General features: G+C 41.0%; 2 long non-coding RNA genes across 2 annotated transcripts; both read left to right on the plus strand.

The window, feature by feature from the left end:
• Positions 1-2,872: 2,872 nt before the first annotated feature.
• LOC117594002 lies at positions 2,873-3,722 on the plus strand. Its single transcript, XR_004575446.1, has 2 exons — positions 2,873-3,315; positions 3,500-3,722. It is a non-coding gene; the product is annotated as an uncharacterized LOC117594002 (long non-coding RNA).
• Positions 3,723-10,187: 6,465 nt separating this feature from the next.
• LOC109615068 lies at positions 10,188-17,388 on the plus strand. Its single transcript, XR_002196096.2, has 6 exons — positions 10,188-10,402; positions 12,582-12,655; positions 14,005-14,060; positions 15,795-16,130; positions 16,215-16,297; positions 16,570-17,388. It is a non-coding gene; the product is annotated as an uncharacterized LOC109615068 (long non-coding RNA).
• Positions 17,389-18,019: the final 631 nt, after the last annotated feature.

Below are 18,019 nucleotides of genomic sequence, written 5' to 3' on the forward strand. Positions count from 1 at the left end.
CCACCCATGATGTACAGGGAGATGAAAACAACATTATTGTCCTCTATGCTTGAGGGAGGGATTATTTGTGAGAGCACTAGCCCCTGGGCTGCACCCATTGTAATGGATTGAGGAGACTCTTACATCTCTCACTAAAGCTGAATGGTTTACCACACTGGACTTGGCGAGTGGATATTGGCAGGTACAGATGCACCCACAGGACAGGGAAAAGACAGCATTTACCACGCCGGTAGGCCTTTATGAATTCCAGAGGATGCCATTTGGCCTATGTAACACACCCGCCACATTCCAACGTTTAATGCAACATTGTCTCATTGGTCAGATAGCGGAGTCCTTACTGGTCTATCTTGATGATATTATTGTTTATTCACCCAATTTTTCAGCTCATTTAGATCACTTGGACCAGGTTTTTGAGAAACTTTGGAGGCATGGATTAAAGTTAAGGCCAGATAAGTGTAAGTTATTCCAATCCCAGGTAAAGTTTCTTGGTCATGTAGTGGATAGGCACGGGGTTAGGCCTGACCCAGAGAAGATTTCTGCAGTTGTTGATTGGGCTACACCATCCACGGTTAAGGAGGTTAGAGCGTTTTTGGGCTTAGCAGGTTATTACCGTCGTTTTATCTCTGGATTTGCTAAGATTGCACGACCCTTGAATAGTTTATTAGCGGGCATACCCGCAGACAAAAAAACAGGATCTGTCGGGGTTAACTGGACAGAGGAATGCCAACAAGCATTTCAACAGTTAAAGACCAGCCTTACGCAGGCCCCGGTGTTAGCCTATGCAGATTTTTCTCTACCATTTACGGTATACACTGATGCTAGTAACAGAGGTCTAGGCGCGGTACTGGCCCAACTACAAGATGGCCGTGAACGTGTTATAGCTTATGCGAGCCGTAGTGTACACCCCACCGAACAGAATGATGCCAACTATAGTTCTTTTAAACTTGAACTTTTGGCTTTGAAATGGGCAATAACAGAGAAGTTCCGGGATTATTTAACTGGTACTAAGTTTACAGTTTTTACCGACAATAACCCAGTTGCCCATATTCGTACTGCTAAACTGGGTGCGGTAGAACAAAGATGGGTGGCACAATTGGCCTCTTTCGACTTTGAGGTGAAGTACCGGCCCGGGAGGGAAAATGTCAATGCCGATGCTCTCTCAAGGTTCCTTACGACATCTCGACCCCTAGTGGATGCAGCTAGCAGACCACCAATACGGGTGAATACCACGATAGCTACTATGGACCTGCAGGAAGAGGATATGAGTCCCAGTGTGAATCAGGATTGGAGGGTGGCTCAACTAGGTGACCCAGATTTACAAACTATCCGGAGGTATGTGGAGACAAAAAAATTACCGGGGGGACCTGAAAGGAGGGCCATGCCCTTGAAGGTTAAACGGTTACTACAGCAAAAAAAGAAATTAGTACTCCGAGCGGGAATCTTATGCCGCAGAGTAACTGATGTTAATACTCATGAGCTACGCTTCCAGATTCTTTGCCCAGCAACTAGGTGCCAAGAGGTGTGGAAAAAGCACCATGAGGCTACTGCACATGCCGGAGTGGAGAGAACCCTGACACACCTACGGCAACATTTCTTCTGGCCTTGTATGGAAGAGGAGGTACGGGGGTTCCATTCTGGGTGTGTAACTTGTAGCCTACATAAGGATAGGACAGAACCTAGGGCTCCTCTAAATCCTATTCCTGTATCATACCCCTTAGAAATAATTGCCCTGGATTTTCTTTCATTGAGTAGACCAAATGATACATATCAAAACATTCTAGTCATGATAGACATGTTCACCCGTTATGCATGGGCTGTACCCACTCGTGATCAGACGGCCAAGACAACAGTTAAAGCCATTTGGTCTAATGTTATTCAGACATTTGGCTGCCCTGCACGCTTCCTCTCTGATAGGGGACCCAATTTTGAGTCTCAGTTAATGCAGCAGCTTTGTGATCTGTATGGCATATCTAAAAGTAGAACTACCCCCTATCATCCTGCTGGAAATGGTAGGGTTGGGAAAATGAACCAGACCTTATTGAATATGCTGAGAACTTTAGAGACTCAGAAACAAAGTAGGTGGCCAGAGTACATCCCGGAGTTACTGCAGGCCTATAACAGTATAACTCACAGTGCCACAGGTTTTGCACCCACTTACTTGATGTTTGGCCGTCACCTCAGACGCCCGATAGATGTTAGCTTAGGGGTACCCGCTGCACAACCTAGACAAGATATAGCAAGTTGGGTGGGAGATCATCATCAGAGATTGACCCTGGCCTATGAAATTGCTGCTAGGAAGATGAGTGCAGAGTCCTCAAGGGAGAAGCTACGTTATGATTGTAAGGCAAAGGCCTTGCCATTGCTTCCAGGTGAGAGAGTGTGGGTGCGAGATCGAAACAGACAGGGTCATGGGAAGCTACATAGTTGGTGGGGCCCAGAGCCATACGTAGTTTTAGGTTTGGTAGGAGTCTAGTCTACAGAGTGAGACCAGAGAGGGGAGGGAAAGAAGGTACTCAACATAGGAATGCCCTAAAACTTTGTATTGCCCCTTTGGACTACGGTGTGGAACAGGACGTTACACCTGAAGTTGTGTTAGAAACTAGTGCTAAAACACCATTGTTTGGTACTGCACTAATACCGAATACCATAGGGGAGTTGTCAATGGAGCCCCCCTTTTATGGTGTTGTGCCGGTACCCGAGGGGCAATTGGTTCCAGGACCAGCTTTAAATGAAGAGGAACCCAGGCGTTCGAGACGAATAAACTTTGGACTTCCACCAGGTCGATACCGCGAGTAAAACTGTTGTCAGGGACTGCCAACGAAAAGGTCAGGGAGGATGTCACGGGTTGGATATTAATTGTGCATGTATTTTGAACAGGCCTACTGGTGCTTCCAACTCAGCTGCATGTGTCACGGGTTGGATATTAATTGTGCATGTATTTTGATTATGTTTGTGACTTGATCTACTGTGATTTTGATTTGGATATTGTGTGTGGTTTAGTGTTGTGATTGGTGTTTTGGTTGTAGTGCTTTTGTGTTATTTTTCTATTCGTTAATTGGCTAACAACCCGTGAACTTCGACCTGTACAATGAGGCTATTGATTGGACTGTAGAATAAGAACAGGAAATAAAGACCGGACACCGAGAAGGAGAGGAGCAGAAGACTACCGGAGACAGCTTGAAGCGGTGGAAGAAATTACTACGCGAGACACAAGATCTACGAGCAAGAGGATCCACGCAGGATCCCGTATACCCATAAGGCTCGACGTGCGCACCCCGGGGAATGGGCTACTACTGCCTGTGACCCGGACAGAGTGTGAGTACGCTAACGTGGAGAGATTGTTGCGCTTTGTTGTTTGGGTATACGGAGAGCGGTTGTCCTGTATGTAGGGTCCTGGTCGTGGATGACAGACGTGGTATACTCCTCTGGAGTGACCGTTTTGAGCCTAGTTAAAAGAACACCAGACTGGCACATTGTCTTCCTCTGTTTTCCGGTTTAGCCCTTTCCTGCCAGTTAGACGAAGGCCGAACTCCGGTGGAAAGAAGCGGATTGCTCGGCTGGTCGCCGGTGTACGCTGCATCTCAGGGACTGGGACATTTGCATAGATATGGTTTTTCATATATATATTTTATTGCTCGATGTTTTAAGTATTGTAATGTAATTTATTGTTAATGTAAATACCTATTGAAGTTGTGGTGAAATAAAATATTGATTAAAGTATAGCTTCGCCTTTGGAATACTTTATATACTGCTCCTCCCTCCAAACGAACCTGAGCATAGTTTGTAGTCTGATGAGAAGTTATTGTAACTTTTGGTTGAGTTCCTAGAGCTCTTGTTAATTCTTGGTGGCGTTGTCGATAGGAAAAATAGATTAGCCCAACCTGGTCACACATGCAGAGGCCTCAAAGCGTGTTGCCTGACGCCCAAATTTACTATCCACTACTTTTGACAAAGACCTATTGAGGGAACAGTATGCCAGTTAGGATACTGACTGCATTAAACGTCTGAATTTCTATCGAGATCTTTTTAAGTTTTACATACGCATGGGCCAATCGAAAATGCAGCACCCCGCCTATGGGCACACTTGGGGTAATCAAAGTATTTGGGTACAAAAGGCTAGTTTTGTGTGTTCCTTCACTGGTCCACTCTTCTAAAACCATACACTGATGACCTCATGAGGAACAATCATACATTCTCAACTCACAGTCCATTCCCCTTACTCCTAATGTTTCACATTGAATTACATACGTTTCTAAGCTTACTAAATGGTACCAATATAGAAACTAATAGAAAAACAATAGAAAAGTAAATGCATCCCTGTCAAAACATCATAGTTTTCAATTGAAAATGTTCACCACACTGACATTTTCTAAATGACCCAAGGATTTTGTAACACGCTTGGAAGAGGACAATCTAACAACAAACACTTCAATTAATTCACTATGTCATTATGAATGCACAACTAATCGGTTCCACAACACTAAAGGCCCGCTGGAAGAGATATGAACAGTCAGGTTAATCTTGTGTACAGTTGAAGTGTGTTAGAAAGAACATGTTCCTTAATTTAGGGAAAACAAACGTATTTGTTAGACAAACTTGTTTCCATGCATGTCAATTGTCCAGATGGCTCCTTATATGCATACACGCATACACACACACACACACACACACACACAGGTGCCTACCTCACACACACAGTAACACACATACACAGGTTCCTACCTCACACACACACACACACACACCGAATGTGAATTTGTGCCTTTACCTACATATTAGCTCAGTTCAGCATTTTCACTACTAATGACTTAAAGGAGAATGTAATGTATTTATTTGTATTTTTTCACAACGTGGAACCATCTAAAATCACGTGGCAAACAAGTACTTTAATAGGTCAGGAATACGGTTAGGTTAAGGTTAGTGGATAGGAAAAATAGGAGACAATGATTCTCACCCCAATAAAGGAAGAAAAACAAATGTGTGTTATTAAAGTCCTCATGTAGTCTTCGTAATAAAAAAGTTTAAGTCATTGTATGTGTAAGGCTTCGAGTGAAGGAGAAGCAGGAGAACGAGGTGATGCGTATTTGCTGTGTTCTTTTAATGCAAGACAGCGGCGAAGCGTAACAATACTCTTTTACAAAGAGAGTCAATAACACACAAAGACAGGGGGAGCAGAGGGAACATATATACTGGGGGGAATGATGAGGATGAGAACCAGGTGCGCTAAACAAGATACAGGTGAAATGCATAATGAGATGGGCGATGGTGTCAGAAGGCCGGTGACGTCGAACGCTGGAGCCTGCCTGCTGCAGGGGGAGGTGAAGCAGCAGAGGGCGCAGTTGTCACAGTATGTCTAATGAATGACAGCATTAAACGATGTAGCTGAGCCTGCTTCAGCTCTTGAAATGCCCGATCTGATCATGTGGGAATCAGGAAAAACATTTGAAGACATTTGCATAAGAAGACCAGTTCATTTGCATCCCCATCAGCTCCTATCGATGCAGCAGCTACCCTTCCTAGTGTTAGAAATCAGCCATTTCGTATAGTGGTTGAAATAATGATCACGTACTCGGTCGTCAAGGGAGAGTAATTCAGTTATTTATTGCAGCATTTGATAGTCTTGTTCATAATGTTACAGATGTCTTACACTCAAACTCAGTCTCCAAGAACCTTCGGTCGTACCTCAGCTTTATAGACATAGAGGACAGAATAACTGTAAGCCCATTGGTTACTTACTGTTCCACTTTGAATGAACCCGAGTTCCTGTGTACAGATAAACAGATGGTCTTTTGTTATCAAAACATAACAAGCATACACTTCAACACAGAAAACACAGAACATGACAAATAACAAAATACTGATCTATTTATAGATCTAAGTTTAAAACAGGGCAGGAGATAGGTAACATTTAGAAAATGCATTCCTTGAATCTACAAGGATTTATGGTGGAGAAGGAGAACTGACCCTACTCCCCCAGCACAATAATATAGCAGCATAAGACCTTGGGGCTGAGACAGGGGGGTCCAGTGACACTGTTGACCTATCTGGGGGAGGCACTGGACAGGGCCAAACAGGCAGGAAATCAATCCACCCACGTTGCCAAGAATCAACCAAAGGGACCCCCACCAACCACAACCATCCTGAATGAGGGTTGAGTATTGTCAGCAGAGTACAGCGCAATTGCACTAGTGCGCAACAGAGCCAGTGACTTGTTTTTGGGCTGTGCTGAGTGTATATGGCATGATCTTAACCTTGGACAAAGAACTCTTGACCTGACTCTGCTAAGAGTGTTGTTAACTGCTCCAGAGTTTCAAATCCATAAAAAAGCTTGAGTTCTTTTAAGAATCTACAATCTGTCTGTGTAATTGTGTTACGTCAGAGTATTTATCTCTTTACAGTCTTCTACAGTCTTCTTTTAACCTCAACCTTAACCCTAAACACCCTTACCTTAACATTTTTCCCATACCTAACCTAAACCTGACCCCTAATCCTTGTCCCATACCTAACCTAAACCTGACCCCCCTTCCTTGTCCCATACCTAACCTAAACCTGACCCCCCATTCCTTGTCCCATACCTAACCTAAACCTGACCCCCCATTCCTTGTCCCATACCTAACCTAAACCTGACCCCCCATTCCTTGTCCCATACCTAACCTAAACCTGACCCCCCATTCCTTGTCCCATACCTAACCTAAACCTGACCCCCCATTCCTTGTCCCATACCTAACCTAAACCTGACCCCCCATTCCTTGTCCCATACCTAACCTAAACCTGAACCCCCATTCCTTGTCCCATACCTAACCTAAACCTGACCCCCCATTCCTTGTCCCATACCTAACCTAAACCTGACCCCTAATCCTTGTCCCATACCTAACCTAAACCTGACCCCTAATCCTTGTCCCATACCTAACCTAAACCTGACCCCTAATCCTTGTCCCATACCTAACCTAAACCTGACCCCCCATTCCTTGTCCCATACCTAACCTAAACCTGCCCCCCATTCCTTGTCCCATACCTAACCATACTAAACCCTTGCCATATCGTACTTATAAATGACAATGTTCACTTACCTTTATCTGACGAGGGGCTCCACTAAAATAACAGTATTGACTCCCCTGTATGTAGGACTCACGGAGGCCATCTAGTGAACTTTAAAATGTAATACACCTGAATAAAAATACTAAACTATGAGGTACAGGGGAAGGGCACATGGGGATGGGCCATCCATCCATCCATCTTCTTCCGCTTATCCGGGGCCGGGTCGCGGGGGCAGCAGTCTAAGCAGGGATGCCCAGACTTCCCTCTCCCCAGACACTTCCTCTAGCTCTTCCGGGGGGACACCGAGGCGTTCCCAGGCCAGCCGGGAGACATAGTCCCTCCAGCGTGTCCTAGGTCTTCCCCGGGGTCTCCTCCCGGTGGGACGGGACCGGAACACCTTCCCAGGAAGGCGTTCCGGAGGCATCCGAAAAAGATGCCCAAGCCACCTCAGCTGACCCCTCTCGATGTGGAGGAGCAGCGGCTCTACTCTGAGCTCCTCCCGGGTGACCGAGCTTCTCACCCTATCTCTAAGGGATCGCCCGGCCACCCTGCGGAGAAAGCTCATTTCGGCCGCCTGTATCCGGGATCTTAAAGATTCTCTTCTTGTTGGTAGGTCCATGAATGAATAACTAAATGTAGAGCTCACCTGAAAGTTCAAATAAACTTCACCATAAATAATTAGATGCAGTCCTTTCCAGGACTTATGTACTATGTCAATTGGTAAGTGTGTGCAAAGGAGTTCACTTCACAATAAGCCCATTTGACAGGGAGACCACATGGCAGTTTACAGCTTGCACATTTTAAAGATCCAATGTATAACATACTGTACTTATCAGGAAGTGAGTTTTAGTCCAGATTGGAAAAGTTATCAAGGTCCTCAATGAGACACTGATTCAAATGTTGGACTCCTGAGCCACTGCTAAACCTATAATTGTATGCAGCTCTTTTTTTGCATGCAAGAGCAAGGTCAAGCTAGTGTCCGTGCAGCTTCCCAGGGTTACGGCACACACTCCCAAACATACACACACACTCTCATGTACACAAATTATTTGAAAGCACTTAATGCTTCATTACTACTTCATTTTTTAAATGTACCTTCGTTGTTCAACCATGTTCCACGAGATCTACCATCCTGTAGGCAATCTCTCCAACCTAGTTGTGACTTACCTGAGTTAGCATTTTCTTCCAGGTTATTACTGAAATTAGGTGGGCTTAATTAGGATTAGAGAGAGAACCTCCAGGACTGCATCTATCCAGGAAAATGGTTGGCCAGCTCTACATAATAAAGTTCACTGTTAAGTCCTCAATTATGATCATGGAGAAATAGCATGTCAGCCCCAGCCACCAACCCAGGCAAAGCACTCCGTCTCTGGGAGATGAGAGCCATCAGGCTGGCCCCTCGTGGATGACAACCATGGATAGCCGACAAAGCTTCCTACCTCAGCCCAGCCATACTACTCTGAAGAAAGAGAGCCACCAGGCTGGCCCCGGCCCCAACAAAAGGCACAGAGAGCTGGAGGTTGCCCCACTATAATTCCCCTGACAAGAGAGAATGACACACATGGGCACAAAGCGCAAGACGACGTCGATGCGCAAAATGCTACAGACAAATGCTCTTGTGTATGGTCGTCACTTTGTGCCTACTCGTTCAGTGGTCCCCCGGTTACCTGTATGTTTACATGGGTTAACTGACCATGCGAAGACAAATCAGTTGTCAACTGATACTTTTCTCATTCTACTTTGTTGTGAAGTTTGGTTATTCATTTGGAATTTTAGCATGACAAGTATTTATGTTGGGTTGGGCTCACTTCCATTTCTATTCAAACAACGAAGTAAAGTATAGATGTGATTCTAATTTTGATTTGTTTCAGCTTGATTATTTCACAGAAAGATTAATTGTCCATCTATTTACTATCCTTAAAACAGAAACTACTGGCATTGTTTGCATGACATAATCTTTATTTGAAAAATGATATACTCTATAATGTACAATTATATATTTAAATACATTTGAATAGGTGCCAGAGCAATGTACATGTCAAAACGATTATTAATAATAAACCATCATCTTGATAAAAATGTATATTAATAGAAAGGTTTGTTTAGTTTGACAATATATAACACTGGATGATATGTCACATTGGATTAGAAAGGGTTGATTACTAACGATTATACTGTGGAATAATAGATTCATAAGCTTTGGAATTGGCACATACAAATTGGACAGTTGATTACAATTATTATTAACAGTAAATAACCATTTTAAAACAACACAGTGCATAGACCTAAGGAATATTCCAGAAAACTGGATTCCTCACTTAACAAGCTCTGTCAAACCAGAACAAGAGTAAACAATGATAAAACCTACACTCAACCTGTGTCCTTTCGTGTGAGTTTTGACAAGGACATTATCATAATTTAGCAAACACTTTTATTGTTACTAAGATTGTTGTTAAGAGGGCTACTTGCAAATATGTATATTCCAATTTCTTGGCAAAAGCTTTTTGATTATTAATATTGATAAATTGTTATTTAGTACGTTTGCCCATCCCTATGAATAACAAAAGGACCAGCAATAACAGATCATCTGATTACAAATAAAAACGAATGAATTGGCTGAGTAAGGTTTCCCTTGTTTCAGAAATGTTAAAACAAACAGCGACAACTCCTGTTCAAAAGTTGACTTATACTCACATCCAAAATGATTGGTTCCTTAAAGACGAGCAAAACATTTTTAGAAAATAAAACAGTTAATGAAGTATATTTTAAACCAAAAATATGGGGAAACTTTTATACCAACACAATTGCTGAATGTACATTTTCAGCTATATATATTTATTTACAAGAATTAGTATTCCTGTAAATAAAATAAACGAGAAAATCATCGGAGAGACGCCGACTCGATTAACGTTCGTTTGCCCACAATAAAAAAACAAGCCTATTTGTTAACTACTCAATTTTAAGGAACGCATAGGCTGTCTATAAACTTGTGTGTTAGTGTGTTATTTTGTTTGAATATGTTGGCAGCAAGCATTTCATAAAAGCAGTACGGCGCGCGAGATTGTGCAGTATCATTCTTAAAAAGACCAGGTAATCTCTTGCATTATGGCCTATGTGAGGGATCATATTCACGATACAGCGTTGACCCTATTGTGATACTGCTGAAAAGAAACCTGAATTACGGGAAAGTCGGGTATCTCTTGTATAGATTATCAGACTAATTATCAGCCCGTGGAAATAAAGCACGCATGCAGAACTTCCGAAGTAAAGCTTAACAGTTCGATGTATGCTGCTCCCAGGAAGACCAACGTAGTTTTTTGCAGAGACATAAAATAGCTATTTGAGCATGTGATGACCTAACGTGGTAAGAAACATTCATTTTAAGATATTTAATAATATTTAAACGATTTGGTTGGTTTGCACTTTCTTTATTGCAACTGATTAACATTTTAACAAAACTCACAAGTCCACAAATAAGTGCTGTCTTGCCGGAACATATGCTACAAAAATTTTCTTTCACCGACAAGTACTGTCAATTTGGTACAGCAAGGCCAATAGGTAGGCTACAAGTCAATTTCATAATCCATCCAAAGATTGGTTGACAGTAACATTGTAATTGAGAGTACATTTATGAAAAAGAACGGATTATGATTCTCTATTCTGAAGTTCTTAATAAATAACTGTTATGACTCCAGAAGAATAATAATTAATATTTTTGTATGTGCAATTCCATGTATTGTGTTAACTTTACTGTTGTACGGTTAATTTTCGATTATTAAGTGTAACCATATAAGGAGACCGAGGTTAAATTGGTTTGATATTGGATATTCAAAACCCGACTTCAGGTCCTGTTTTCCCGGACTCAGCCACACAAAAAAACCTGGTGTATCGAAGGACATACAGATCTGGAAAAGAGACCACTGCAAAATTATCAGTTTCTCTGGTTTTACTATTCATAGTTATATGGGCGAGTAGAATGAACAGTTTATTTTATTCTATAAACTACTGACAACATTACTCCCATATTCCAAATAGAAATATTGTCATTTAGAGTATTTATTTGTAGAAAATAACAACTGCCAAAATAACCAAAAAAAGATACATTGTTGTCAGACCACAAATCATGCAAAGAAAACTTTTAATCACAGCTTCCATGTGTCTTGGCATGCTCTCTACCAGTCTGTCACATTACTGTTGGGTGACTTTATGCCACTCCTGGCACAACAATTCAAGTAGCTCGACTTTGATGACTCAGGTCTGGAGGTTGAGCTGGCCATGACAGGGTCTTGATCTGGTGGTCCTCCTTCCACACCTTGATTGACTGGCTGTGTGGCATGGAGCATTGTCCTGCTGGAGAAAACAATTCTCAGAGTGGGGGAACATTGTCAGAGCAGAAGGAAGCAGGTTTTCTTCCAGGATAACCTTGTACTTGGCTTGATTCATGCGTCTTTCACAAAGACAATTCTGCCCGATTCCAGCCTTGCTGAAGCATCCCCAGATCATCACAGATCCTACACCAAATGTCACAGTGGGTGCGAGACACTGTGGCTTGTAGGCCTCTCCAGGTCTCCATCTCTAACCATTAGTTGATGAGGTGTTGGGCAAAGCTGAAAATTTGACTCATCAGAGAAGACCTTACTCCATCCCTCTATGGTCCAATCCTTAGGTCTTTTGCAAACTTCAGCCTGGCTCTTCTTTGCTTCTCATTGATGAAGGGCTTTTTTCTAGCTTTGCACGACTTCAGCCCTGCCCCTAAGAGCCTGTTTGGAACCGTCCTCTCCGTGCACTTCACCCCAGCTGCTATTTGCCATTCTTTTTGTAGGTCACTTGATGTCATCCTACGGTTGTTGAGTGACATTAGAATGAGTTGACAGTCATCTTGGTCAGTGGACAGTAGTTTTTTGCCCTCTGCCAGTCTGTAGCTTTGTTGTCCCCTAAGTCTGTTGCTGACCTCGTTCTTATGAACCACCATCTTTGAAATTTTCAAGATGGAAGCAACCTGAGGCTCACTGAATCCCTCTGCCAGTAAAGCCATAATTGAACCTTTCTTTTCCTCACTCAAACTCGTTTTTCATGCTGAATAGTTGGCTGCCATAGAATGGCTGCTATACATGTAGAGATGCTGATTTAAGAAAGATTAGGAGTGGTCTCTTAATTTTTTCCAGAGCTGTATACAGCGGTCTGCTTATGGATGAGGACCGACAATAAACGACAATAAGTTATTTATTCAATAGCATTTTAACGATGTGGCTTAGAAACCCCAATTCACTTCCAGATTGTTCAGAGAGCAAATGTTGCACAGCCTGTTTTTTACCCAAAAAAGTGTTGAATTATTTTCATAAACATTTGAAAATGTCAAAACTGAATTGCTTTTTTGTTGAATGACTTAGAAACCTCAAACCAATTTCTAATTGTTCAGAGAGCAAGTGTTGCACATCCTTTGTTTTTTACCCAAAAAAAGTGTTGAATTATTTTAATAAACATTTGAAAATGTAAAAATGTAATAGCTTTTTTGTTGACTGACTTGGAAACCTCTTTCCAAGTCATACCACTTTCAGATTGTTCAGAGAGGACGCCCACATTTTGCCCAGCCTTTGGTTTTCGCTAAAAACTTGATGTAAGTATAGTGTACTTGTTATAGTAACATGTTGAATTTGTTAGGCCTACATCATTATTTATTTGTCTCACTCCATTGCTCACTTGATCAACAAAAATGCTAAAGAGAGGACAGTTAGAAAAATGTAGATGTCTTTAGCATTGGGAAATGTACTGTTCTTTACATTAATGTTCAACAATCACCAATCGCCCTCTCATCCTCAACAGCTCCCTCACCTAGACTATAAAAATACCACCATTGTGGTTCGGCAGAATGAACAAGTCCACCTGCCGCCTTCACATTTAGAAAACCATGAATGTGCTCCAACCAGTTCAGCGGCGGTGTATGGGCACTGCAGGGCCGGCTTCAGGCATAAGCAACATAAGCGGGTCGCTTAGGGCCCCCGACTGCTTTGGGAGCCCTCGATCAATAGGGGAGAAATTAATTTCGCTTAGGGCCCCCAAAAGGCTAAAGCCAGGCACTGATAGACAGTGTATGAAACAATTTGTTTTGCAGGGATTTGTCAGCTGGCTCATCCTGGGTTAGATCCCAGACTGACAAGGGGGATGGGAGTTATGCACTGGGATGGCATTTTGTCTTATTTGGACTTAATAAAATACGTTCTAAAGAAAGAAAACGGCAAAATGAAAACCTGCTGAGACTATGCCTTCTGCAAAAAGGTCTCATCTATCAATACACTCTCTGAAACACAGTGTATGGGAAATCTTACATCGGAGAATCAGCTTCCCATTCAAATTCCCAATTCTTTAGTCTGTGGTAATGGCTTTACATGAGGCTAATAGAATTTAAAAATTGCTACTTTTTATTCTTATCCTTACAAATTAACTTATGTGGTTAAATTACATAAAGTATCAGGTTAGTCACAACTGGAGTTGGAAAGAAAACCTCCAGGTTTTTTTTTTCCAGGAACTGGATTTAGCCCTGATAGGTATTTGTCTCTAAAATACAGTGTTTCTCAATCCTGGGCCTGGGGACCCCAAGGGGTGCACATTTTGGTTTTTGCCCTAGCACTCAAATGAAAGACTTGATGATATGTTGATTATGTTAATCAAGTGTGTAAATGGTAGGGCAACACTGTGGTATTTTATGAAAAGATCAATACAGAGAAAATAGTTCTACTGCAAAATTCAAAGCTTGTTCTAGATTGTGTTCTGGGGATCTTGTTTTTTGTTGGTTTTAGTGACACAAACGTGTCATTGCTATTATTAGGTTTTGTACATTAAATAGTTGTGCTATGGTGAAATGCACTTTTAAGATGTACTGTATAAGCCACGTGTGGTGTACTGTAAACTGTTAACGCATAATTTTAATTAATATTATTTTATTTGTTTGTTCTTTCCCATGTACAGAGGAAATACCACTACAACCATGGGACTTTGGGTGTTTCTCATCATACTTTTTACAGGTCAGTATATTTATCCTGTTTTGTGATTGTTAAGGTTAAAAAATAGCTATACAATTTTAAGCTTATGTTGAGTTAGACTTTTCATAGTGAAGTTCAGCCAGATGTTAGGTGGGTGGTTCATCATTAGAGAGACCATCTAAATGTTTTGTTTTTGGATCAGAAATACAGTATAATTAGTTGATTAATAGCCTCAAATGTCCCAAATGAAATAATCTCATAACAAATATCATGTTCAACAATCTTATTTAGTTTAACAATGAAGGGCTTCAGCATGTTGGCTTGGAACAACTAGGGCTGTGAATAGAATTTTATAAAAAATATAACATATAATGTTGCGTTTATTAGATTTGTTGGCTAATGTCACTACAAAAATGTTGAACAGATAAAAATCTGATAAAAATTGCATTTATTACACTGTTTTATGGAAAGGAAATAGTGTCCTAGTTATTATCAGTTACTGTATATAATACATTTCCACCTGTGCAGTGGTGTAACTGTACTGAATCTGGAGACTGTGAGAGGATCCTTGAGTCAATGAAAGACTTATAGACACTGTTACCTGGGTGGACATTTGTGATATATACTCTGTAGCCACAAGAAAATCAGCAATTGTTTTATAACCATGTATGTGGTCTGTATATATATGTGTAGTATATAACCAAAAATACACTAAACTACACACCATACTCTATTCTATTCATACTTGTAAAATAAGATGATATATTTAAAATATAAAACTGAGATACTATTTAATATAAATTCTACATTTTGTCAAGTGTAACCAGTCATCTTTTAAATGACACCAAGTGTGGTAGGGGGCATGCAGCCTTAAATCCCGTTTGAAGTACGCCAGACACTCTGTAGTCATGTGGGAGAAAGTTGCGTTGTCCGGCATGGAACATCGCTCAAACAACATCAGTACTGTAAAGCACGGTGGTGGCAGAATCATGCTATGTGTATTTCTCTCTTCATCATGGACTAGGTCAGTTATCAGAATAGAAGGGACAATGAATGGAGCAATGTACAGGATAGTACTTGAGGAAAACCTGCCTCAGTAATAAACCTTACCTCAGTAAGAAAGAAAAAGAAACTGGGACAGGAGTTTAACTTCCAAGATATACAATGAAACAAAGCATATGGTAATGAAAAAGGTAAAAGTCCCTGATTGGCCCAGTCTGATAACCAAACTAAAGCAGAAATGTGTGGCTTGAAGAGAACTTGACACGTTTGAATAGTTTTGTAAAGATTTGTCAAATCTAGGGGGGAAAAGTTAATAGCGATCTACCCCAAAAGATATAATTACTGCCAAATGTGATTGCACAAGTGTTATCTCAGAAGGGGTGGATAATTATTATTTTATATGAATAAAAAAACGACTCCATAGTGTGTAGTATTGTAAATTATGTATTTGTTCATGATATTTGAGTGAAATTCCAACCACATTGATTTATGATGGTAACCTAATTCAACACATCATACAAAAACATAAAACATTTCAAACTATTTGTTCATCAGAAACCAACAGAAATGCACTTTCATGCTACAAAAAAGTAAATACACTCTTACCTTCAATAGCTGGTTTTGCTCCAGGAAATAAACTTCATGAAGCCATTTCTTGTAACTGTCTGTCCGTCTTTCAGTTATATTTTAATAGTGTAAATAGTTTGAAACAACAGTTTTGTATGATTTGTTAAATTGCACTAACTTTATCAAGGAATGTGGTTGGAATTTCAGTTTTGCCCAGAACACATGCTTCAACAACTGGCGTCCCCAGAACGACAACAGATTCTTCCACATCAAGAAGAGATTCTGTCACATCAATCACAGCAATCCCAAAAACAACTACACCTACGCCCATTACAACCACAGCTACTCAAACAATGACAACCGCATTACTGACAAAAACTACAACCGTAGCTCCTCATAGAAGAAGCACAACCTCAGATTTTACTACAACAACCACCGCCCCTAACACTAAAACGACTACACACGCAAATACTGAGCAACCAACAACTACAAAGCTAATCTCTCAACACATGGAAACTACTCCACTGCCCACTGAACAGCCTAGTAAGTGCCCCTAAAATCTAGTGATGGGAGACTTGTCATATCAATCTTAAAACAGTATGACAATGTTTTACCTTTGCTCCACAGGATATGTGGTTGTAATGGCTGTACAAGTCACCGCAACAACAGAGCTAACTGAATCAGAGATCAGCGATCAGATGTTGAAGCAGGTGAGAGTTACTGGGTTTTTCCTCAATATACAGATTACCATGCTTTACACTCACGTGCACCAAGTGAGTTCTACAAAGGCGTTATCTTGAACAACGGAATACCATAAACGTGGGGAAAGGGGAAAGATGGCTTGGGGAATATTATTAGATTGATGTTGAATAAGGAACGGCGTTGAGGTCAAGGACAGGATGGAGCATGATGAGTGTAAGAGCGTATAATTAACAAATGAAGGTTATAATGAATAGTAACTAACCAACGCGTGTTTTTCCAGCTGCATGAGGAGCTGATCCGAAGAGGGTTGCAAGGGGACTTTACACTGCGATTAAGAGCTGTTCAGAAATAAGATTCCGGTGGAGGAACAGGAAAATGGAGAGAAAACACAGACAGCCTAGTTATCTGTTAAATTACAGAGCGTCAGACACATCAGACACACAGTATTGTAGAAGGAGGAGGGGCTAGATGTTACCTGCATTTCATGGACAAACGTAACCAATTGAACTAAATCTGCCGTTGAGGTCAACCTCCTGTCTGTCTAGGTGAGTGACAGCACATAAGCCGCACAGAACCAAATAAGTAACCGTACAGAATGACTGAGGCAAGAAAGAATCAGCTATACTAGTGTCTTTCGTTTAAAACATTGTGTAAGCTCTCACAGGACACTGGTTCTCCTTGGCTCTGAGTAATAGTCCTGTGACGGTTTGAAATGACTGGCCAGCTCTCATATGTTCACATAGAACTGATGAGCCACTAGGGCTTCACAGAAAAGAAACAGATGTGGCTTTCAATTATCTCTATTCTACCTGAAGCTATGGCTTCTCGCAAAAGATTTCTGTCTGGATTTGTACCCAGTGCCAGTGTCCACTCCATGTAGCCACAGTTTCTACATGGCCTGTATTAAGAGACACCTAGGCACTGCGAGTGAGGTGAGATCTGTCACTCAATCAAACTTGAGTCCCAATGATAAGCATCTTATCTACTGTACTCTTCCATTCAGTTCCATTGTCTTAACATAATGTGACGTTTTTTCTCAGGACACAAACACTGAGTCCACATACCAGCAAAGTCATAGTACTCAATAAAATGTTTTGTTTTTGAGAAATTACCCTGTTGCAATAAAAAGTATTTCCCTTATGAGCCCTATGTCATTGTTCATCATGTTTGGCATTCACTGTTGCTTCATTTCATGAAGGGAGCCAGTACTTTCTGAGTTGATGCCAGTCTGGTACTTGTGAGGGGAAATCGGCCCGTATAACCCAACCTCTCACTAATAACCACCTAGAGTGGCAATGCCACCTCATCATTTAATTGGATGAACATTTTATACTTGTTCACAATGTTAGCTGATTTTGTCTATTCTACAGGATAGGTGAAACGGCAGCACTAACACAAATTTCTCTTTTCAAAATAAAAGCCATAATTGAAATGCTTTTAGCATTGAATGGTTACAAATGAATGTGTTTAATTCATTATGAAGATAATTAATTGTAGTTGAAAGCATGTTTTATGTTCTTATTTTAGCAAATGCAAAGAATAATGATTAGAAATAAATAAATATATGTATATATTTTAATACATATTATATATGAGAGGGAGAGAGATTATATAAATATATATATACAGTTAGGTCTGGAAATATTTGGACACTGACACAATTGTCATTATTTTGGCTCTGAACCCCACCACAATGGATTTGAAATTAACCAACCGAGATACAATTGAAG

This window comes from Esox lucius, chromosome 24, assembly GCF_011004845.1.
Source record: "Esox lucius isolate fEsoLuc1 chromosome 24, fEsoLuc1.pri, whole genome shotgun sequence".
Taxonomy (NCBI): Eukaryota; Metazoa; Chordata; class Actinopteri; order Esociformes; family Esocidae; genus Esox; species Esox lucius.